Source organism: Sander lucioperca, chromosome 2, assembly GCF_008315115.2.
Source record: "Sander lucioperca isolate FBNREF2018 chromosome 2, SLUC_FBN_1.2, whole genome shotgun sequence".
In the NCBI taxonomy this organism is placed as follows: Eukaryota; Metazoa; Chordata; class Actinopteri; order Perciformes; family Percidae; genus Sander; species Sander lucioperca.
The window spans coordinates 14,669,488-14,695,196 of record NC_050174.1 but is presented as its reverse complement, the minus strand read 5'-3'; the positions used below and the strand labels follow the sequence as shown (position 1 = coordinate 14,695,196).

The 25,709-nt window shown below is 39.2% G+C and overlaps 2 long non-coding RNA genes across 3 annotated transcripts; one reads left to right on the top strand and one right to left on the bottom strand.

Moving 5' to 3' along the window:
• Window positions 1-6,967: 6,967 nt before the first annotated feature.
• On the bottom strand, window positions 6,968-7,581 carry LOC116056757. Its single transcript, XR_004896772.1, has 3 exons — window positions 7,557-7,581; window positions 7,280-7,455; window positions 6,968-7,041 (listed from the first exon to the last, which is right to left on the bottom strand). It is a non-coding gene; the product is annotated as an uncharacterized LOC116056757 (long non-coding RNA).
• Window positions 7,582-24,138: 16,557 nt separating this feature from the next.
• On the top strand, window positions 24,139-25,151 carry LOC116056911. 2 transcript variants are annotated; one of them, XR_004106691.1, is made up of 4 exons: window positions 24,139-24,200; window positions 24,364-24,390; window positions 24,618-24,738; window positions 25,028-25,151. It is a non-coding gene; the product is annotated as an uncharacterized LOC116056911 (long non-coding RNA). The 2 variants fall into 2 exon arrangements; XR_004106689.1 differs by having other exon boundaries at window positions 24,175-24,200; window positions 24,364-24,409.
• The last annotated feature ends 558 nt before the right edge of the window (window positions 25,152-25,709 follow it).

Sequence of the window (25,709 nt, the reverse complement as noted above, 5' to 3'; positions counted from 1 at the left end):
CAAATTCACCCATGGCAGCGTTCAAGTGCAGATTGTGTTCCATTTGATAAAAACCAACAACAGCCGAAATCTGCCTGTTTTGTTGGATTTAACAGCTCCTCAGTGCATGGCTTAACACTGTTCTGATTACGAATATAGTCACCAACCATCACTGGTGATAAAACCCGAAACCTGTCCATGTTTGTAATATTTCTCCAACAGATATATTTTATACAGAATGAGAAATGATGAGTCTTTTTTTTCCTGTAGACTTCAGCTGCTTACAGTTGGTTCAAATAACAAGGTATTGAGGAACATGAGCTATACTGAGATCCTCTTAACGTCACAACTGAATTCTGCCTACTCTGCTCCATTATCCTCATTTATAAAATATGAAGCTAGTGGAGGGAGGGGATGTGATGCATGTTATTTCTGTCCTGCATGGCCCTCAGCTCCCTGAACATGTGAGATGTGGTGCAAAACACATGTAGTTTATAAAATATGATGTTTTATTATAAATGAAACAGAACTTACAGAACTTTTACTGTAACAGAGTATTACAGTGTGGTATTAGAACTTTTACTGCAGTAAAGTAATCTGAATACTTCCACCACTGGATGTTGATGTTAATGACAGCTTTAGCATTAGCAGCTACATTAGCTTCTTTAGCTAAACACCGCTAACGTCAAACAACGTGATAGCGGCGCTAGCTGTTGTTAGCTTGCGTGCTAATCACAGAGCGTATGACACATGATAAATATAATAAATATAATAAAGTAGAGAACACGGAGAGAAGAGCGCTGTAACGGGCGGATCTCTTACCGAGGTCTACGGTAACTTCTCTGGACCTGTGCGGAGTTTCCCTCTCGAACCCGCAGATCTCTGTTGTTGTATGTTTTGATACCATATCATGTTCAAAGCTTTTACAGAATGCAATACAGAATGACCAACCATAAAAAGATGGGTTACCATTCTTGTTCTGTCTTACAAACACTACAATAGTTATCAACAGGCAGGAATTTCGAGACTGCTTATTAGTACATTTGCTGCTCAAAATATCAATACCATTTATATAAAGAGTAAAATTAAGACTAGGAACTTCATTTTGTTTTTTTTATAACTTTTCATTGATTCTAATATGCCATTAGGTATAGATTTGAAAACTGAGTTATATTCTTTGAACGTTATCGGGAAGGCCTTCTCTCTGAGAAAGGCTTCATAATTAAGTAATTGTCTATTACAATCAAAAAGGTCTTTTAAGAAGATAATATCTCTATCGATCCATTTCTGCTAATAGAGTGACTTGTTCCCTTTAGTGATCCATCCATTATTCCATGAGATAGACTTGTGTGGAGAAAGGTTATAAGAATGACATAGCTTCCAGGCCAAAAGAGCTTGTTGATAAAATTGGGATAGTTTTAAAGCATCTTGTAATATTGTAGTTACATGTTAATAAAAATATAAGTACCATAAAGACTCTGGTGCTCTCAAACATTCCTTCAACCATTTCACCTTAAGGTGTAATTCAAGTCCCAAAAGTCCACAAGTTCAAATCCACCTTCATCCTTAGAACCAGTGAGCACCGCTTTTTTAAAATGATGGTGCATTTTTTCCATATAAACTTCGTAAATATGGTATTTATTATGTCTTTACATGTTGAATCATGGACATTGAGAGAGAGAGAGCGCAGGGTAGACAAATCTTGAAATCCCTTCTGCTTTAGTCAAAAGAATTTTTTATTTCTAAAATAGAAATGTCTCTTTGAAGCCATAAATTCAGTATTGTTTTAGTCTTCTGATGTTGCCCTTGATTCAGTCTCGATTTTCTCTAAAGCTTCAGGATTAACCCTTAATATTAAAAAATGTGAGCTACTTCCCATTCACTCATCAACAGATTCCATCATCTCTTCAATCAAGGTTAAATCTGAAGTGAAATATCTAGGAATAGTTTTATCTAAAAATGCTATCAGAATGGAAGATGTTCATTTTTCTAACTGTTTAATAGATATGAAGAAATCTTTGAGTCGCTGGCTTACCAGAGACCTCACTATCTTTGGTAGAGTTACTCTATCTAAAACAGAAGGTATTTCCAAAGTAATTTATCCATGTCATTCTCTGTATGTTTTTTCTGGTTAAGAAAGCCAACTCAATTATTTTCCAATTCCTGTGGAAAAATAAAACCCATTGTATTAAGAAATCCCAGCTGGTTAAAGAATATGATATGGGTGGTATCAAAGCCTTGGACCATGAATCAATGTTTGGGACCTTTAAGATGAACTAGTTGAAAACGTATCTATCACAACCAGATTCTATGTGGTTTCACATACCTAGACATCTCTTTTAATAAGTAGGAGGGCTTGATTTTCTTTTGCAATGTGATTTTGAGGTGACTAAAATTCCTGTTAAGTTATCAAACTCCCACAAACAAATTCTCCAATATTGGAAAATAATATTCACCCATAACCCATAACTCCACATGGATCCACCTTATGGAACAATAGGGGGGTGGGGGGTCATTATAATCAACAGGAAATCATTGTTCAGGTACGATTTGTATGATAAGGGCATTGTTTGTGAATGATGTTATAGATGATAATGGTAACTTTTTGAAATATACAGCTTTCCTAGACAAATATAATTTAAACTGTACATATAGAAAATACAATAAAATCTGTAAAGCAATACCTGTACCGTTATTAGTTAATTCAAAGCACATTGTTATATGCAAGAATAACTTTACCACATGTACTGTAGTTATTAATGATTGTACTTTAGTTGACAATACATGCAATAATAAACATATTAATGATGCTTTGAAATCTAAACTGTTTTTTGATTATAACAGAGGATTGTGTGTACAGGTTCCGAATATGGTTGCATTGTTCATAGAAAAAACACATTTTAAATTCATTAAATGGCCCATTTCCCCAAAAGTCAAAGAGACTCACTTCAAAGAATTTATAAGATATATCCGGTCGCTGACTTTCTTAGAAAAAGATTGAAATTTGATGTAGACCCTTGTGTATATTGTGAGGTGGCTGATGAGACTCTGGAACACGTTCTTTTTTTGCCCCGTGTCCAACAGCTTCTGGTCCGAGCTACATAATTGGCTATCACTCAAGATTGATAATATCCCTACTCTCACCTTGCTACACAACCTCTTTTATATGGATAATATAGATTCATCAGTATCAGATTTAATCCATATGATTATTCTAATGGGTAAATATTATATTCATTGCAGTAAGTGGAGATGTTCTAAGCCTTCCTTTGTTTGGTTTATAAATGATTTTAAATTGTTTTTTTCCCCTCACTGAAAAAGATCAAATCTTCTAAAATTACAGGACAAATGTGTAGTGACATATCTAGGAAACTACTGTTTTGATTAATCTCCCCTTGTGTGCCGCTCTAAATGTTAACATTGTATTTTCTCTAGCCTTTTTTCCTTTGACTTGTGTATTTTTAAGTAGCTCCCCCTTTTTGGTTTGTTTTTTGTTGTTTTCTGCTTAGGTAATACTTTTTTGTACATCGACAACATTTGTATATACGCATGTATATTCTCTTTCCCCTACGAGAGTTTTGTATGTTGCCGTCAATAAAAACAAAAACAAAAAACAGTACGTCTTCTGGACAACTTCAGAATAAAAGCATACTCTCAACAAATATGTAAACATCCATAAGCAGTCGGCACAAGAATGCACAAATTATATATTAATAGGCCTACTCATCCTGAGGCACACTTTACCCTAACCTCATCTAATTTGTACGTGTGTACAAAACACAACATATACTTATAATCAGCTATACTGTATGATGGAAACATGTTTGAGGCTTTTTATTAACTGTAAAAAATCCTTTTTGAACTACTCCCAAATTAGCCTGTACTTAATCCTCATGCTGTTATTTTATCTGTAGTTGCGCAAGATAAAATAAAAACTGTAGACCCTCAAAGTCAGCCAAATTGTGGTGACATGACCAGTTTAATGCACAAATCAGATATCGAATTACACTATTGTTACCATTGTAGACCCACTACATTTAAAGTTACATCATACTATCTGGCCAACTTTAAGACACCATGTCTTTTCCGACAGCATGCAGAAACAGGTTAGGTCAGGATTGTGCATACTAATTACTGCTACATTGTCAGTACATTATTTAGCCTCCACTTGAAATGATGTACAGAATTTCAAATATAGATTATTTACAACAGTCAGTGTTTTTATTTACTAGGTAGGCCTATGACGATGAAAATGATATACTAAAAAAATTACAAAAACAAAAGTTACACATATATTTTTATTCTGAAGGTTTTGAGGCGCACACTGGAACTTAAGAGTCCGGAACTCAAGTGACCTCGTTTCATGTGCTGAAAGAGCATATGTGTACACAGCATAATAGAAGTTAAACATTATACTGCACTATTCTATAAACCAAGTTTATACAACTGTATGACTTGATACATCTGGACTGGCATGTTCTTGGATCAGGAATTATTTTTGGACTGTGAACACTTTTCACAGAATTTTTTCACATCAGCCTTTATCACATATACCAGAAATCTCCCTGTTAAAAGGTTAAACTAAAAAGGAAACTGTTAACATGATTTCTCAGAAACCCGTTGATGAAATTGGTGTTTTGGCAAAGCTTGACCAGTGGAACCAAGTGATTTATAATCGGAGCTTGTCCGTAAACATTAGGTGAAGCTCTCTTTCATAATTACCTGGACCATCCATGAGCATTACATTTCACTTCTAATTTTTGTTTTCTGATTTCACGTGACAAATAAAACAAATTGAGCTCAACCAGCAGACTTTCCCAGCGTGAGTTAAAATCTTTATTTTGAATTATGTAAAATAGACAAAGTAAAAAACAAAATCAAGTAGGTTTTTATGACTCCAGCTTGGGAACGTGTCCTCAACACCTTCATCCTGCTCATCATCTGTGGGAGAAACATTTTAATTCCATATGAACTTTACATTGAGTAAAAGCTGAAGTCCCATGCGGTTAGTGTTTAGTGTGCCAGATACATGTGGACACCCCTGTTGATACATGGAATAAACACACCGTGAGTTATGGCAAAACTTGAAACCCAACAACCAGCCGGCTACATCTCCACTGCTACATTTTGGTATAACAAGGAATATCTTCTGCTACGTTTCCCGCCTGCTTCTCTCCCCCCCACCATTCCCAACACCAATGTTTCTCCTCCTGATTGGGTCTTATCGGTCACGACGTCTCGTTCTGAGACTAAAGCTACTAACATCACCATGGTAACTACCAGCAATGGGTGGAGTCTCCACGCTGCCTCCTGTTTATGTCCAGTATACCAGAATGTTGATGAGATAGGCTATGAGGTTTGGGTGTGTCAGTTTAAACAGAGATTAGTTCTTCTACTGGAGATAAAAACACTTGGTGCACCACGATCACTTTGGGCTCAAAACTTAAATGCTTAAAAACCAAAATGTAGCGGTGGAGATGGAACCTGACAGAATTCACCTGAGAGATAATTCTGATACTACTGATGTGTACTGACCGTCCTCACAGTTGTCCATCCCGGGGTCGTCGGACAGCCCACCGACATCTCCAGCTGCCCCTTCACTTCATTGAAAGAAACAAAATGAAACTATCAAAAGCTGTCTTGGTTAATCTTTCCACTGTTCCAACAATCACCACTCTGGTTGAAATAAACCCTTAATTCACATTACATTTACATGTGGAAATATGCTTGTTCTATACACGCTAAGTGTATAGAACAAGCATGTAAGTACTGATTATTTACATGGAGTCTGGTGTTTGGTGATGGTGATTTCGGGGCTGTTTCATGTTAAACTAAAAGGATCTTACTCTTTAACAAAAAGGTCCATCTCTGTATGGATCCTTTCCATAATGTCAGACACTTGGAATAATAATCTGAGTCTGTCAGCGGCAAAAACAGAACTTTTAGTGGACGAAAATTAAAACTGCTCAATTGCCCATTAAGGTTATATTGTAGCTTGTTTCGCCACTGCCAACTGCAGCAGTCTTGCTTGATACTGGACCAATTTTCTTTTTTTTCGCCCAACCTGTTTCCTTGGATCAGGAAGGCAACTAAAATCACGTGGCAGCTGTCGCCTTGGTCCTGCTCTACGCCCTGCTGTGCCCTATTATACCCTGCTATGCTCTGCAAAGCCCAGCTACGCCTTGCTACGTCCTACCACGTCCTGCAACTAGAAATGGACCGATACCATTTTTTGCTTCCCGATACCGATACCTGAACTTGCGTATCAGCCAATACTGAGTCCCGATCCGATACAAGTGTTTCATATTTTATTATCATTATGTTTTAACAACTGTATACTACTATCCCTGTATGGATGCAATATTATTTCTTTGTTGTCGGTCTGGCTCAGGTTAAACTCTTTGTGAAACATGAATGCCCCAGAACTTTTATAATCTAGTTTGACAGTCAGTCATAACGGAAAAAGAACAAACTACTTTAATGTAGATTTTCTTTAGGGCTTTATAACATATCGGATCGGTGCATAAACTCCAGTACTTCCCGATACCAGCGTTTTAGGCGGTATCGGAGCCGATACTGGTATCGGAGCCGATACTGGTATCGGAACATCTCTACCTGCAACGCCCTGCAACACCATGAACTACTATTTCTAGTCATTATCTTTGTGACTATTATTGCCATTGTCCATCACACCCCCAACCGGCACCGTCAGACACCGCCTACCAAGAGCCTGGGTCTGTCTGAGGTTTCTTCCTAAAGGGAGTTTTTCTTTGCCACTCTTGCATTTACGCACTCATGCATGCTCTTGGGGGAAATCACTGGAATTGTTGGGTCTTTGTAAATTATAGAGTGTGGTCTAGACCTGCTCTCTGTATAGTGTCCTGAGAAAACTTTAAGTTACCCTTTAAGGTTTTTATGCCATTAGAATATGTCCAATTTGTTCAAATTACATTAAAACCCTTCAATATACTAAACAGTTTCCTCCAACCTGGAAGCCATGTCGTGGACTTCTTCCATTTGCGGAGGTGGTGGAAGAGAGGCTGCTGATCGGGCCGCTTTCTTCTAAAGACATTGTTACACGACAGAACAAGACTGTTATTAATGTGTATTATTCTTCCAGTTAAATGAAGTACAGTTCAACATTATGCTATTGTGCCTTAATATTCGACTATGATGGGCTCAAATATGTAGGAGTCATTTTCTCTTTCAGAAAGTTATTGAGTGCTGGCATCTCCACAACACCCCACAATAGTTAATTTTGAATCTCAGGTAAGACCATTTAAAAAAAAAAAATACATACCTTTTGATATTTATAAATTTTTGTGACTCTGTCGCAGGCTGAAAGAGGGGCCTTCAGCTTGCGACAGACCCGACCTTTACTTTGCAAAGTTCCTTTACTTTGCAAAGTCCCTTTACAGGACATCCTGGACTCGTAGGCATCCAGGATGTCCTGTAAAAAGGGACTTCTTTGGTGCCCTGTGGAGGAAAATACATGTGTAATAATCAATTACATAGTTGAAATTAACTTCTTACATTAGGTATTTTGTTATAAACACTATAATCATTAGTGTACTTACACCAAAGACTGGAAATTCCACCATTCTGTAGAAAATCAAAAAGATGATATTAGGGTTACATCATACATATTCTTACTGAATATACTGGTTAAAAAGGTATAATATGTAACATTTCTGCATTAAAACCAGGGATGTCGTTATGCCCATTTTAGGTGGATGACGCTACCCCAAAATGTTCCTAACACTACTTTGAGTACTTTGAATCAACCTTCCTTCATCATTCATCTGTTGGTGTTGTCGTGCACAGCAGACTGTCCGTTTTATTTATACTAGTACAGAGCCCGTTCAAAATGTGCCTGTTTGGAACGGCCAGATTGCTTGGCCTGTTGTAGTGCTGCTTTTAGAATTCGCCAAAACCAAATTTTACCCCAAACCACTTAATAAGCAACTCCACCGTGTAGCCTGCTACTGACTTACAGTGTAGACTACGTCTACATCAGAGGAAGACATTGTGCTACTATATTTACCTGACATAGGTACCTAGGTATAGCATTTATTACCATTTGGTATTCTTTGTGGGTGATAGGAAAGATTCTAGATCTAAGAAATTCCTCATAACTAAGAAGTTGAGCTTCATCATTTTGTAAGTCTGCAAGAAAAAAATATATTCCTATCAACCCGATGTTGTAGATAAAGACTTATTATTTATTGTTATAAAGCAATTGTTCCATATAATAATTGTGGAGAAAAATTATGTACAAAGCATAATTTTGCAGTGTTAAGCGCCTGCTGATGATTTTTTTTCACCAATTGGAGGCCTCCCATTTTTCCAAAGCATGGACCGTGGAATGAAGTGTCCCAGGAAAGTGTTGTAAAGCGGCGTCTGCGTGCAGGTTACCTTCCCACCAACCACGCCCCCAAACACAGATGCAAACATACAGACACGGCTCGCTTTAATAGATATATTCAACTGTCAACTGGTGGAAAAGGCAGAGACGAGCACCTGCGTGCACCTAACGGTATGTGAACGAGCAAGGTATAGTGTGACTGAAGAGAGAAGAACGCCTGGCGGCATTAAAACAAAAAAGTAAATCAGAAATAAAACGTTTTTGCCGATTTCTCACTCGAAATGCAACTGTAGCAAGCATCTCACTATCGTTATGCAAATTCATATTTAGAAACAATATGTCCAGCTACAAAAAAAAAAAAAAAAAACCCACTCCTATTCAATGTAGTAAATACAGTAAAAAAAAAAATAATAATAATAATAAAATGTCATACTGACTTTATTTTTTATCTAAACTGACCCCAGAGGGCCCAGTAACATTCCTATTTCAATAGCATACAATGGTATTTTAAAAAGAAGGTAGGCTAACCAAGTGATAAAGAGAGCACAGCGGTATTTCACAAAATTTTATTGACGGAGTGATATGATGTTCTGGTGCAAAATATTCAGCATTTAGTTTTCAGTGACAACATTCTGTGGGGACGGATATTGTTTTTAATACTAGCTATAGAGATAACATGCTATATTAATGGCAAAGAATATAGATCTGTATATATCTAACTAGGTTAGTCATTTCTAACCTAGTGTTTACCATAGGCAACTAAACTATCCCTTAATCTTTAATTCAAGTAAATGTAGCTAAAGTTAAGCAAGTAAGTCATTAACAACAACTTACAATTTCACTCTGTATCACTCACTGTGTGTGCAGTAGGCCTAGCAAGTTCAGACCAAAGATTCGCGACGAAGAGGAGTCCTGCAGCTACTTAACGCACTGGTCTGAAAGCTGCCAGTTTACACCAGTGAGACGAGACGGTGTATCATCTTCATAGATATCGACTCTTTGAATTTGTATCTAACTTTCTACTCTGTCACTGCCCGATGTGAGTCGAGTGCAGATGTGAGTCGCGCATGCGTCACTTTGCGACAAGTAGCCTACAAGATGCTAACGGCTTTTTGAGCTAACGCACAGTCAAAGCCCGTCTACGGAAAGCCGTTCCACTCCCTATTAAGCCCCATTGTACCTACTTTGGTTGCAGTTCCACCAGAGTTCCACTGGGGGTGATCACGGTCCCGTGCAAAATGAATGGGACCCTATGGAGCTAGACGGCTAAATTTGTCTCTTTCGCCTGATTGTCGATGAGAAATCTCAGATTTGATTGTAGTTTTTGCAAGTTCAACATGGATTATAGGTTGAAAGTTGAATGAACGAGTACTTATGCCCTTTCGATTTGTTACAGGTTGAGTTGTTGTTGCCCATAACACGCTAGCATTCTGCTAATGAATGCTGATTGGTCAGTGAAGGACTGATTACGATCGGAGATCCCGCTTGACGGCATCCGAAGCATAACCAGAATGCCAGAGTGAATATTTCGGCGTGGTCTTTAAAACATTAGCAAACCTCTTTCTAGCGCGTGTATTAACAGGGAGAGCCTAACCTGTCAGCTGTGTTGTCGATGCCTCGAGAGAAAAAAGGAAGTGACTCAGAGCTTGCCGTAAAGCAGAATCTCTGGCCGTATATGTGTATGACGTCATTGACATTTTAAAAGGCTTTTTAGAACAAAAAAGCCACTTTAAAAAAATCTAACACCCAGCAGTGTGTATTTTCTTAGCCTCCCCTTTCAAATGCAACATTCAAATTACTAGACAAAAAATTATATCCTGAGAAAAGTGGATTTTGAGGGGTATAGCTCCATAGAGTCCCATTCATTCTGCACTGGCCAAGATAATACTGTTTTACCGAGGATACGACCTGCACGATCTGTTCCACGCTAGCCTATGGCTAGCCTCCACCGGGAAGCTAACGTTAGTTTAGCTAACAGCTAATTCGGCTAACCGCTAGCTGACAGCTAGATTCAGTCTAAAATAACGTTAACTCAAACGTAATGGGAAAAGCAGGCTACAGCTAAATTAAGACTTCACAGTAATTATAAATAAATAATAAATAGCAGTTAGCCGAATTAGCTGTTAGCTAAACTAACGTTAGCTTGGCTGTCGACCGGAAGCGTGGAACAGATCGTGCAGTGTCGTAAATCCCAAGCCCCCAGGAAGAGCGCCGAGTCTAAAAGCCACCATGGGCTTAGCGGATAACGGTGGTACTGCACCCCATGGCCCAGAAAGCCTTTTCACGTAGACTTTGCATGGCGAAAGAAACGTCTATATTTCAGCGGATAATTTGTTTCTGGGTATATCAACTTACCAGCCCGAACACTGAAAGGGTCCTTGTTTAAAACGTTATGTTTTTAACATTTTTAACATTCACTAGAAGCGAATCCAGAATTATTAAATTTGACATGATGAACGCGCATAGTGGACGCGAGCAGAGCCGCGGGACTGGGCCCGCCCGCTCACATGACTGTTCTCCCGAGCTCATGTAGCTAGCTGTAATAATGGATATAGCTAATGGTTGTAATTCACCATGTGTTCTATTAATACGTCCATGGTATTATCCTATGAAGTCATGATACATTCCAGGGATGTATGTAGCTGCTGTAAAGCCTGTTAGCTACGTGGATGTAACGTCATTAGCGTTTCCCAAACTGGCGGGCTATCGGCTAGCTAGCTAGTTGCTAACATCAGGGGTAGCTAGCATGGCTGTATTAAGATCTATACATAGCTAGCTATATGCCTACATAACGTTACTACAGACATAGTGATTACATCGCCTTGGTTCTCTTATAATACATCCGAGGGCTGTATGCTGTAAAGCTTGTAACGTGGATGAGAGCTGAAGCCATGGATGAGCTCTGTTCACGAAACTGCAGGCTAACAGCTAGCTAGCGCTAGTTAGTAGGTAGCTAGCTAGTAGCACAACATAATTATTAAATCTCCTTGGTTGTCTAGCTAAATACATCTATCGTTTATTTAGCTAAGCATGTAAACGATAGGGAACAACGAAAACAATGTTTAACGTTAGTGAATATTTTAGACAATGAAAATGGCGAGTTCATGAGTTCGCCAGTAAGAGACACGACAGAGAAGCTCATGAACACGCATGTTGCTACCGGTTGCTACGACAACGCAAACAAATTGTTGCTAGTGCGCATGCCCATCGTGAGCCAACCAGCGTTATGGGCCAACAATGCGGAAGAGCCGAGCTCCATGTTTGCTTTATGCGCTTTTGAGCACTCTCATTGGAACGTACGGGGCTTCCCGCCGAACACTGTATCCAGTTCTTTTAATACATCCATGGTAAATCCTCGTACAACCGCGCATGCGCGAACATTTTGCGCATGTGTAGAACGGATCGTGCAGGCAGAACGGATCGTGTACCGACCATCTTCTGTTATTGTATGTAAAGAGAAACGTTTGTCACTGCCCGATGTGAGTCGAGTGCAGATGTGAGTCGCGCATGCTCAGATTTAAACTGTTTACGGCATAACGTGTCATACTGAAATTTGTGAAATCTATAAAATAATAAACGTTTCTCTTTACATACAATAACAGAAGATGGTAATCATTTCAAAAACGTTGTAGCTATCTATGACTGTTTGGTTGCTAACGTTAGCTCAAAATGCCATTCAAGTGACAGCCTTTGTTGTGTTTGATTGCTAACTTTTAGCTAGCAGTCATTTCAAAAACGTTTTGGCTATCTATGACTGTTTGATTGCTAACGTTAGCTCAAAACGCCATTAAGTGATAGCCTTTATTGTGTTTGATTGCTAACTTGTAGCCAGCAGCAGCAGTCATTTCAAAAACGTTTTAGCTATCTATGATTGTTTGATTGCTAACGTTAGCTCATAGACTGTGCGTTAGCTCAAAAAGCCGTTAGCATCTTGTAGACTCACATCTGCACTCGACTCACATCGGGCAGTGACAACGTTTATTATTTTATAGATTTTGTCGGTACACGATCCGTTCTGCACATGCGCAAGATAATACTGTTTTACCGAGGATACGACCTGCACGATCTGTTCCACGCTAGCCTATGGCTAGCCTCCACCGGGAAGCTAACGTTAGTTTAGCTAACAGCTAATTCGGCTAACCGCTAGTTGACAGCTAGATTCAGTCTAAAATAACGTTAACTCAAACTTAATGGGAAAAGCAGCTACAGCTAAATTAAGACTTCACAGTAATAACAATAAAGACAAGTATTGAGTGATTGTATTTTAAATGAGCACAAGTAAAGTAGAACTGACGTAACAGCTGTTATATATGTTAGGTGTTTGTTATATATGTCAACGTTTATTTTCAAGTTTTATTTTGAGGGTCTTTTAAAGTTATTACATGCTGTCTCAGCTAGCAGTTAGCCGAATTATCTGTTAGCCAAACTAACGTTAGCTTGCCTGTGGAGGCTAACGGCAGACCGCTACAATCAGCTAGCGGTTAGCCGAATGAGCCGTTAGCTAAACTAACGTTAGCTTGCCTGTCGACCGGAAGCGTGGAACAGATCGTGCAGTGTCGTAAATCCTCCTCATCCTCACATGTGCAGAATGGATCGTGCAGGCAGAACGGATCGTGTACCGACAGATTTCACAAATTTCAGTATGACACGTTATGCCGTAAACAGTTTAAATCTGAGCATGCGCGATTCACATCTGCACTCGACTCACATCGGGCAGTGACAGCACTCTGTCATACGAGTAAGTTACCGGCAACGACGGCTACCGCTGCGAGTGCTCCTTCACTGACTGACCGTGTTTGTGATACAAACAATGTGTGTGCAAGTTCATAGCGGAACACGATTTGTCATTAACGATGGCCACTGTAAAAGCTATCTGAAGCCCAAACTGCCTTGACAAAGCTGTCTGTTTGGAATTACCATGGCAGGTATTTAAACATAACGGCCTTGTCCCAGAGTTTAGACGTCTAGCTATATGAAAAGCTAAACAATGCGACGTTTTTAATAAATGTAAATAAAGCAGCTAATATCAACATGGACAAAATCAGGTGTAGAGTCTCAGGTAAGTGTGTTGAGCTGAGTTCATATTTTTGGAGGTGTGTGGCTGTCAGTGTTAGCAGATGAGCTTTACCAGTGGCTCACTAATTTACATTATGATTAGCTAATTTAACAAGTGTACAAAAGCATTGTATTTCTTTTATATGGGGACACTTTTTGAAAATAAGTCATTATGTTTTAAGGTATTTTTGTGGCTTGATTGTAAAGAACTTCAAAATAAATACATGGTTTTAAAGAAGAATATTTTGGTCAATTTAGTCAGCTTTTTCATTGAATCAAGAGAAACACTGAAAAGAAGGATAATGGTACAGTCTCCATGCCACACTAATGATAGTATTAAGGCTTTCCTCTGTGTACACATGGCCTCTACGAGTATAATTGGCTGTATTGTTTGTGTCCCCTTCAAAAATTGCTCTTCCGAAATTTTATGTTTATTGTTCCACCCTACTGTTAGATCAGATTTACACCCATGCTTACACACCAATGGCAGCAAGGTACCACACAAGGTGCTGGCCTAACAATCAGGTTCAGTGTCTTGCCCAATGCTGAAATTGTATGACTCCAGCCTTAAAAGATGGTTTGAGTGTTACAATTTGTTGCACTTTTCTTTTCCCAGTAGTTTTCTGAAATCTCTGTCTGTTCTCCTAGACTGGTGACCATAATTTAGCTGTAGCTGCTTTTCCCATTAAGTTTGAGTTAACGTTTATACTGGCATGGGGTACTTTCCATAAAATCATCTCTCAATGTAAATCAAACCAGCTATTAGGCTAACTGAAATAAAACTATGCCAGTCTCTAGGTATGGTGAAGGGTATGTGATGATGTGAGGCTATTTTAATTCCAAAGGCCAAGGGAACTTTATTAGGATGCATAGTATCCTGGATCCATGAAATAACTGGCCTTTAAAAATAAAAAAATCTGCCTGCCTCTATGGGAATTTAACATAGGGGTGTACTTACTTATGCCCCCTGTATTTTAAGGAAGAACATTTATTTATTTACGATACATTATTCATTCACAAAGAAAATTGGCGTCCATAAAGGTTGGATTTTTCCTAATTTTTTTTAATTGAGGCATTAAGACAAAAGATGACTTTTGTATTCCTCTTTTTAGTCAACTTTAGTGTGGGTGTACTAATTTTTTCACGACTGTACGTACACACACACACACACACACACACACACACACACAGAACATAAAAGTCTGAGGTGGAGCGCTCTTAGGAGGCACTTTAATTTCTCCTCTTTCCTTTAAGACCTATCCTTCCCTCGTCTCTCCACGCCATCGCTACTCTCCTTCGACCTGCACAGAAAGGAAACTTCTCGGCTGCTCTTTACATACACACCGCCGTCATGAACCCACGCTACAGCAGGTAAGACGGCTTTCTGTACACAGATTTTGATTATATTCAATCCGTTTGTTAACGAACGGGACCGAGCACATTAATAAAACACATGATTCTACATGGGTTAACAATGCCAGAGTTGGCCATAAGGCTGTGTTCATGTGTAGTCCCCTGGCCTCAATGTTAAAAAGGATTTCTTTAAATACAAAGAAACAAGAAAGGAAGACAACACAAGCACAAAACAATACAGCACAGAAGCAGAAAGATTAGCAATAAAACAAAGAGCAGCATTACGAGCTAAAACTACCGAGATTCGAAAAGACACAGCTGCTGGAGTGAAATAAAATGCATAGAGATTGCAAACTACATGCCTAATAAATAGTTCTAATGCTGACATGTAAATGTGTTTTAGCTGCTTAGTAAAAGACTTGTGTTGAATTGTCTGTCTCTCTGTGTCTGCAGAGTCCTGTTGGGTCTGTGGACCTGGCTCAATGGTGTTTTTTGCCTCCAACGGCACCTTCCAGGCAGCTAACCCTAAACAAAACCATTGCCGCGCTACCTGGAAGGAGACGTTGGGGGCAAAAAACACCAAGGACCGTGGACCTGTCCGGCTGTGGACTCCGTCCTGCTTCCCTCCAGCAGACCTCGGGCCTGGGGAAGACGGCTCTGACTCACATCAACATCAACAACTGCAGCTACACCTGGAGAACTGACTGTCTGCTTCTTCTTTTAAAATACAAACATCTTCCTCGTTTTTTAAAGCTCTTGTAATAATCACATGTTTGTTTTAAATGTTAATGAATGTATTTAGCCTATTAGTTTTAATAAATGAAATGTTTTGAAATAAATACAGTCGTAAATTTGAAGGACAAAACTGCAGTCATAAATAAACTGGCAACTGTGTGTGTACATCTGAACCTGAAAAGCTATTATCTGCCCTTATTATGGGCAAAGTAATATCTGTGGAGACCTTCTAACCCATTCACAGATTAGTTTGTCTGTTCGCCCTCTGGTCTCTCGGCGAATACCACAACACGTTGAGCATAAACGTGCGTGCTCATAGGGCACGCGCCTTCTACGGGCGTGAGTACACCCACACCTTTGCAATTAAAAAAAAAAAAAAAAAACGTCCATGTCAATTTCAGGCGGCAACTGGGCAATCCCGGAAGTGGAAGGTCGTAGATATGGACTTGTGTTCACCTTTTATTCATATGTTGCTGCTTGTGTTTATATTATTTCTGTTTTAACCATCTATTAATAACCATCATACCCCAATGTCGGCTGTACGTCATGTCCAAGATGACCTCTTTGCGCCTCTTTGGCGCTGCAGGTTTCCTTCACCAGTTCGAGCGGAGCACACCCCTTTATACAAACCCTTTTGATGTGTGTTCCGATTGAATCATGGGGAGTTTTGCAAAGTAAACAATGCACAATTCTTCTCTCCGTTTTGGCTTCATCCAATGTTGAGATTTCTGTTCTGGAAATATATACAAATTAGCCAATATTTTACTAGATGGTGCATCATTTTCATTTCCCCACATGTGAACAGGAAGTTGGCCAGAGAAGAAGTCACTGCCTCTAGTGAATACTTTCACTAATTATATATTTATTTTAACGGGTAAAATTACTGTTAACATGCGATTACAAAATTGATAGATTACCTGTACAATTTTCATAAACAAGCTCTGCTGGCATGGAAATTAATTTACAATTTTACACCAACCATTTACTACATTTGGAATAACAAGAATATTCAACATAAAAATAAATCTCTGTATTATGGAAAGTGGGTTGATTATGGCACTGTATTGGTAAAACAACTCCTTAATGCTTATGGGCAGTTACAAGAGAAGGCAATTAAGACATTTGTCATGTAGCCTACCATACACGATACATTTGATTTAATGTGTATTACATTTTCTATTACCTTATTTTTTACATATATTTTCTCTGCATATGCACCTCTGGTATTTACTTTTTTTCACAGGTGAACGCAGGCTTGTGGAATTTTCCGTGACATCAGCTGCCAGCGTAAAGCTCGAGATTGGATGTTGACTTCACCGTGTTTCTTGTTCTTGCACCTTAATCACCAGGGGCCTGTTTCAGGAAGCAGGTTTAGTGAAAACTCTGACTTTGTTAACCCTGAGATGAGGGAAACAGAAAGGGAGGTTATTTAAACCTGAGAGAGAGGGGTAACTCCAGCCCGTTTTCAGAAAGAGAGGGAATTTAACCTCAGTCTGTTACTATGGTAACTGAGCCTGTGAACCTAAACTGGTCGGGAGCAGGTTTTCTTCAATAAACCTCGAGTTTCTCTCAGTCTCCTCCCTCTAACACAGCGCTCTTGACTGTAGTTAACAAACTTTTAGCTAAAAGGGTCCGTGTACTTGGTGGCCAACGGATTTTCGTTTTGAAAGGAAAAAAACAAAAACGAAAAACGGCCAGTTTCCCAATTACCATTAGTAAATAGGAAAACAAAAAAACGGAAAACAACCCATTATTCGTTTTTTGTTTTGATATTAAAAAAACGGAAAACGAAAAACAATCTCGTTATCCGTTTGTCTTTGATGTATTTGTAGATGGAACTCGGAAATTAAAATACATGTGTATAAGTCGTATTCCTTAATTTTGCATTGGTATTTTTTTCGTGACCCGGAAGTTACTCCCGCCACGCCAAGACCCGCCCTTCAATAGCATTTATTGGCCAGTACCGCCTGTAAGATCCGTTCTGTGCATGCGCATAATTACGTAGTAGAAAACTAACAATGTCCCTGTGCGATTTGTAACTGTTGGTACACGATCCGTTCTGCCTGCACGATAGACTGTATATAAGTAACATGTGTCAACACTTTACGACCAAACATTACAACTTTTTTATTAAATCTTTATTATACAATAGTCATAGCTACAAACATTCGAAACTTGTCACTGATCCAAAACCGTGTAGCGACATCGTTGTTGTGTTGTTTACGTTAATGTTTTTACCTAATACTTCGTCTTGACTAATAACCATAGACTGTCTATTATTAATGCGATGAAGTGTAAACGTACATAAGTGTCCTTTTGAAGATGGGATGACAGCTCTCCTAGCCACCACTGCTGTATACCACTATGCTAACGGCAGTAAACACTATAGTAGCTACATGCTAACGGTCATCTTAGCTGGCAATGTTGTTAAATTCTCCCCAATTCCGGGACACATTCCTGCTGAAACATGTCCGATTGTGTAGTGTTTGGTCTGCGATTTTTGACGTTAGAAAGTGCTGCTTCGTTCCACTACAATCTAACGTTAGCATACTCATAGCTAACTATTGTAGCTGCATGCTAACGCGACATAGCGGAGCATATATAGCTAGCTATGTACGTATGTAGCAGGACTTTGTACCGTAAAAATCACCAATAAAGGCTTCTAAACCAAATACTAAACAAATACAAATACAGTAACGTGACCGGAATTAGGGGTGAAATGTCCAGCATTGAGCTACATAATAGTTTGCTAGGAGTTAGCTGGTCTCTCACAGAGATCTCATTTGTAGCCCTGTTTTTACCTGATACTTTCATAAAAGTACAAACACATGAAGTGAGAGGTATACACATGCTTAAACTTTATTTAAAACATGGTTAACCTGAAGCAGGACGGAGTCATGACTTAAAACACCAAAGCAAGGCTTCTAGCTCAGGCTAGCTAGCGTTAGCAAATTACCTTCAAAGTTGCAAAGAAATGACGAAACGTAAAATTTGAAGCCTTTATTTAATTTGCTACATGGTGTTGTACTGGATGGCCAGACGACGCTCCGTATATCATTAGCAGATACTTTAGGCAACTCCAGCAAACACCTTGTAAACTTCATCTTTGCCATCATAACGGTCTACTGTCACTGTCTAATGTTTTCTTCCGGTAACCGGGAATGTCCAAACATCCTTAACGCCAATGCGTGCATAGAGCTGTGAAGTTTGCCGGTGTTCGCGCAAGCGTAGAACTGATCAGGCAGTGCACAGAACGGATTTTACAGGCGGTACGGATCGGGTACTGACAAAGGAATAAGATTTATACACACATTTTAATTTCCGAGTTCCATCTACAAATACATCAAAGAAAATCGGATAACGAGATTGTTTTTCGTTTTCCGTTTTTTAATATTAAAACAAAAAACGAATAATGGGTTGTTTTCCGTTTTTTGTTTTCCTATTTACTAATGGTAATTGGGAAACTGGCCGTTTTTCGTTTTTGTTTTTTTCCTTTCAAAACGAAAATCCGTTGGTCACCAAGTACACGGACCTAAAAGATACAAAAACATGCCCTCAACTGGATCCAAAAGTAAAATTCTCATCCTTACTCTGTCCATTTATGGGGTAATAATAATAGTAGTCAGACATGTTCATGCAGCTGGGAGAACCAACTTTGTTCATGGTTTAGCTTGGTAAATTGCTCTTTAATACAAATAAAGTTGAATGTATAATATAGCTTTGAAAATGTCAATAATCTGAAGTGGATTTCATGGAACTGGCAGTGTTTCCCTCTCCACTCTCCTGCATGATCATATTACAGTTCATCTACAAAACTCTGTTAAGAGTAGGCTATGCTTAAAATACACAACACACGTCAAAGTGTCTCATCTTGTTTCATTAAATATTTCTGGCCTCTTTTTCCGTTTATCAGGGTTTTTTTTTTTTTTACATTTTTGTCTCCTTTTTGTGTGTTTTTGTCTCTTTGTTTTAGAACATGCTGTGACAGATCCTGACCCTAACCCAACATCTGGATGTCCAAGTGAACTCCAGTTTGCTCCAAACTCTGTTAAGAGTACTTTTAAAATAAACAACACACGTGACTCATTGTCAAGTGTCTGATTTTGTTTCACAGAAGATTTTGATCCCAGGATTCTTGTCAACTTGTGATTCCACTGAAACTGTTTGGAGTTTGCAAATGAGGAGACCTAAAGAGAGAACCCTCCTGCAGTCAGTTAGCATGAACACGATGGTGGGTTATCCTTGGTGAACAGCGACATCGGATGGTTTTCTTCTTCAACAGCCCCACAGTCCTCAGGTGTGGGCTATAGAGGCTGCTGGTTTGGTTTCAGGTGTCTCCTTTATGAAGTGTTAGTTCTGGAAACATAGAAACAGTTCATTATTCTCATCGTGACAACCTTCTGCTTTGTGTCGGAGTTTCTTCAAACGAGACACTGACAGAGAGATCTCTCTCTGTCAATCTGTTTATTCTGGTGACAAATGCACAACCATCCCCTCCGCTCTTCAAGCTTTTAGGACGTTTTCCCTCCCTCAGACACACTACATTCAATAACGTGACCCGATTTAAAGTGGTTTTCACCCCTTTGGACACTTGTTCTCGTCCTTGAAAAAAGCCATCATGGCAGCCAAGGAGATAATGATTGCACTGATAGCACTTAGGCTACGTTTAGACGTAAACGATCTGAAGAGAAAACGCAAAAGTGCCGTTGCGTTCTCACTTTTTATTCCGCGTTTAGACGAGAGTTTTGGGGGGGGGAATCTGCGTGCATATGGTGACGCAAAAGTGTGTGAAATTCGATGTAGTATGCACGCCAGGCGGCTGGGTGGCACTGCCACACAACACCGCCAAAGCCGCGCGCTTACGTAGAACCTTCCTTCTACTGTTCTCTCCTTAGTAGCACAAAACCAAAACATGTCGAAGCGAACAAGAAAAGCTTGTCTGGAAAGACGAGGATGGTGGAGTTGCACGTTTGTCTGTTGATGACCGGCACAGTCGACCGTCATAAGCCACAGCACAGCACCCACGGGAGCACTACCAATATCCTGAGCCTCGCAGCCCTTCAGCCGCTGCTTGAGAGCGAGAGGCAGCGGGCAGAGGTGGCTGAAGCAGACCCTCCTCTGACCGCTGCCCGCTGCCACTCGCTCCCTCTCTCTTTCTCTTCACCTGCAACGTTGTAGCCTACTCTGGCTCAAATGAATAGCCTACATATGGTCTGTAACAACCTTATCCACATTGTCGAAATCATTTAAATATTGAGCCATTACATTGAAAATCTTTTAGATAACAGGAGCCTATCATTTCTGTAGCCTACTCCATAACAACAGACTACCTGGATGCCTTTTTTCTCGTCTCTCTCCACACCTCTGTCTTCAGACTTTTGTGTTTTTACCCTTTAGACGGTAACGCGACGGTGGAGCGTTTTTAAGATTTCCACTCTGGAGGGTGGTTTCACTTTTTTGCGTTTTTATACGGTGGCCGACAGGAGCAAACGCCCTGCAACTTAAGAAAACACATGCAAATAGACAAAACACAAGCAAATTAAGAAAACAACTTCATTAATTTGACAACACATGCGCAGCATTCAGCAAACGCGCTGCAAATACCACAACACAACCAAATACATAAACGCACTGCAAATAAAAAACGATGCAAAAAGAAAAGCACGCAAACGCCGAAAAAAGAAGCGATGCAAAAAGAAAAACAACTTCATTCATTTGACAACACATGCGCAGCATTCAGCAAAACGCACTGCAAATATCACAACACAACCAAATACATAAACGCGCTGCAAATACACACAACACAACCAAATAGATAAACGCACTGCAAATATGAAACGATGCAAAAAGAAAAGCACACAAACCCCGAAAACAAATGCAACAAAAAAACGCTGCATCCAGATTACACAACGGAAGTTCTCCAGACCTCTAGAGGGAGCAGCTAAGTGGAACAGCTGGATTTTCGACCGTTATTAACCGATATTAAATTCATATTATTATTATTATTATTATTATTATTATTAATAACATAATATATTATTAATATACAGTCTATGCTCCCGTCTCATGCCCTCCGGCTGGTGCCGTCCCGAGCTTCGGCTTTTCAAAATAAAAGCTCGCGTCTGGTCCGCTATGTCTTTGTACTTTGGTGTGTTGGATGTTTGTGAACTAAACAGTACGGCAATCATGCTAATGAATACAATAACTTTTTCAGCAGATGTCTTACTAACAACTCGAAGTTGTTTTCTTAATTTGCTTGTGTTTTGTCTATTTGCGTGTGTTTTCTTAAGTTGCAGGGCGTTTGCCCCTGTCGGCCACCGTATTTTTAAGCCCCAAAAACGCCGTCGCCGTATAAACGAAAGGCACATCCGATAAAATATTTTTTCGTTTTCACCCGCGAGCGTCATCATGTAAACAGGGCCTTAGTCTACCGTACAGAAACGCAAGTTGTTGTTTTTTTTTTCTTTTTTATTAAAGATCACATTACTATTACATTAGCCTACAGCAACGGGATCTCTTGGTCCATTCTTATATACTGTCTATGGGTTTTTTGAATGATGACAAGCCGGAATGAAAACAAACCGAACTGAAATAGGAGTAGGCCTAACGAGGCTATTTTTAAAATGTAAGGAGTAGAAAGTAGCTACAGATAATTGTGTGAAAATGTAAGGAGTAGAAGTAAAAAGTCTGCTGTAAAATAATTACTCCAGTAAAGTATAGATACCCAAAATTTTAAGTATTTGTACTTCGTTACTTGACACCTCTGTGTTTTTTCTGAGGAGAAACAGACTGACCAAGCTCAGAAACATAAAGAGCATGTCCAGCAGTTAGTCTGAACCCTCTCCTCCAAGGCAGTGTTTCTCAAACAGGGGCACGTACGAGTACTAGGGTACTTTGTAGTACTGCAGGTGGGTTGTGACAAAGTGGGTGATGCACTCACCACTTGTCCCTGTGCTACTGTAGGCCTACTTATTTTACATATTTATTTTACACATTGCTCTAGTTGGTGTTCTACAGCTATATCTTTCTACATGGTTTACTAAACCTCCCACTGTTCTCCAGTTATCATGTCTCTGTTTAACAACCTTTTTCTGACATCCATCTTAGCTGCAGCCAGGGATCAAACCGTGGACCTTCTGCTGCTGTAACTAAGCTAACTCTGGACAACAGCGTCCTCATGTGGCCAAACGACGCAGCTGCATTATTAACCAGAGCACATGGAGAAGTGCATCAGTTCAATGACAACATCAAGGGTTTCTACTTTAGGAAGAAAGCTGCAAACATTCAACTCTTTGTTTTTGTTTTTCTTTGCTGTTTTTTTTCCATCAATATTTTTTATTGATTTTCAACATAATAAAATAATCAATGTACAACATAAAACATGTTTGACACTTAAGGAAAACACAAATGTAAATGACATTAAGAATAATAAAAAGGTAATAAAAAAATAGAAAAAGTAACAATAACTAAAAGCATCTCATCATATCCTATTATATTTAACACAGCTTCTCAATCAGCCATTAGTAGCCTACTTCATTTCCACCATGTTCAAGAAAGAATCAGAAAGGGTTCCAGATTTCCTCAAACCTCCTATATTTACCTTTCACAATATAAGTTAACTTTTCCATAGACATACTTATTGCCATTTCTTTCAACCAGTTACCTATACTTGGCGCCTTTATGTTCTTCCATTTTAAAGCAATAAGATGCTTTGCTTGTATTAGACACATGTCTATGAATGTATATTCCTTACTCTTCAGTGGCATGTTTAGAGGGTATAAATGTAATATAAATAATTTTGCAGAAAGTGGTATATTGATATTCAGGATTTTATCTATCATACATTTTACATCCTTCCAAAATTTCATGTTCACATTCCCAAATACAATAGCCTAGTATAGAGTGCCTTTAAATGTGATAGCCTTTGTGTAACATGGTTGGAGTTATGTAAGTTCGCGTAAGCCATTTACATTTCAATAGTTTCAGTCTGACATTTACTGTCTGGGTTTGAGCTTCTTGGCACGTCTTCATCCAACCATTCACATGAATGAGAGTGGATAAATTAGCTAAGGAGGCGGTCAAGAAAAGAAATGTAGAACTGAATATTAAACTGTCAAAATCAGAGGGGAAAAGCATTGCGTGGAGGGACATTTCCAAACAGTGGCAACACTATTGTGATAGTGGAAATAAAGGGAGACACTTGCATACAATACAAAATAAAGTAGGAGTGAGTGAGTAACAGTGGGGCTAACCGAAAAGAGCAAGTCATTATCAGTAAATTGAGAAATGGTCACAGTAGATTGAACAGTACACTTTTTATAATGGGAAAACACCCAACTGGGCATTGTAGTTTGTGTTAGGCAATGGAGACAGTGGAGCATGTCCTGATGTCGTGCAGGAAATACAATCGAGAAAGAGGGGTCATGCTCGCAAGATTGTTTAAGTTAGGACCAGTGGAAATCAGGTTCAAAGATGTTCTTGAAAGTGGGGTTTCAGAAAATAATGAAATGAAATAAATGGATAACGAGTAATTAGGAGGCAGTAATGCAACGCATAGGATGCCAACTGCCGTAACTCTGTACGTGCATGCCTGGGAAGAGGGCTAATCAGCGAGGTTAACTGAAAACACCTGTGTGGGTGTTCAGGGACTTAAAACACGGTGGCCTGTCAGCTGCCAATTGTGTTGAAGAGACATGGCGTCGAGAGAGCAGGAGTAAGTTCTTCTTTTCTTTTAAATGTTGATAATGCCAAATGTGCACGCCATTATTTTGTTAAAACCAACACATTTAACACCGTTTTAATCTTATATATAAAAGAAATCAAGGTTGTTGATTGCACATTTTCTCTGCTGATTTCTGTATCTGTTTACCTTGTAGCTGGCTTTTGCTGACCGTCCCCTGCGGGTACAGAATAAGGTTCATGGTAATAAAGGAAGTGCAACAGAGTCGGGTTATTTATTTAGTTAGTTTAATTAGTTAGTTCCAAATGCACTTCTTATATACAGTATGTAGCATGCCATTTTAGGCCTGCAGATATTTCATTATGTGCAGCTATTTCATAATGTAACTAAATGACAAAATGTCTGTACTGTGCTATAAAACCCTACCATTTACATTGTTGTATTTTGTAGAAGTGCTGAGCTGCAGGCCAGGAACCAGGCACACCCACAGCGTGTGTAGAGCTGCTACACTGCAGAGCCACTAGTTGGTAAAGAGGGACACATGCACGCACACTGAACATGACAGTAGTAGGTGAGTAGTCCGTCCGTCCCCCGGGCTCAATGTTAAAAAGGCTTTCTTTAAATACAAAGAAACAAGAAAGGAAGACAACACAAGCACAAAACGATACAGCACAGAAGCAGAAAGATTAGCAATAAAACAAAGAGCAGCATTACAAGCTAAAACTACCGGGATTCAAAAAGACACAGCTGCTGGAGTAAAATAAAATACATAGAGATTGACGACAACAACAACAACAAGTAAATGTGTTTTTAGCTGCTTAGTTAGACTTGTTGAATTGTCTGTCTCTCTGTGTCTGCAGTCCTGTTGGGTCTGTGGACCTGTCCGGCTGTGGACTCCATCCTGCTTCCCTCCAGCAGACCTCGGGCCTGGGGAAGACGGCTCTGACTCACATTTTCAGTTTTAATAAATTTAATGTTTTGAAATTAGTCTATGGAATTTATTGAGGGTTGGTAAATTTGAAGGACTAGACTGCATAATTAAATAAAGGTTTATTATATTAAAGAATATCAGCGATGTTAACGGTTGCCCGGTTACCCTTGGCAACCAAATTGTGACAATTGAAAATCTGATTTGAGTGGCTTTCCATCTCTGTCTGCACTTTTTCTTCGCCCAGAAAGGACAGTGAATAGGTTGGTCAACAGAACTGGTCTCATCTCCACGTGATGCCATCAGCGACCTCATGTCTGTCAGTAACTCCTTGCCTGTGTTCTTCTCGACTAAGACAATGTCAAACAAACACTATGTAATATATTTTTTCATTAGTTTTTCCATATCAATATTAAATGAATCTGTTGATTATAAAGTTGCTCCCCCTAAACTTCAACCTAATGTTAGACCTACCTGCTGCCTTCCCCTGTCTTTCCTAATCCACCATCTTCACACCTGAATGAAATGAACTCACTGTTAAATATAGCAGCCTAAACTAAATTCTTAAGTCAGCCTAGTGATGGCATCAGACAACTAGTATGCAGTAAGGTTGT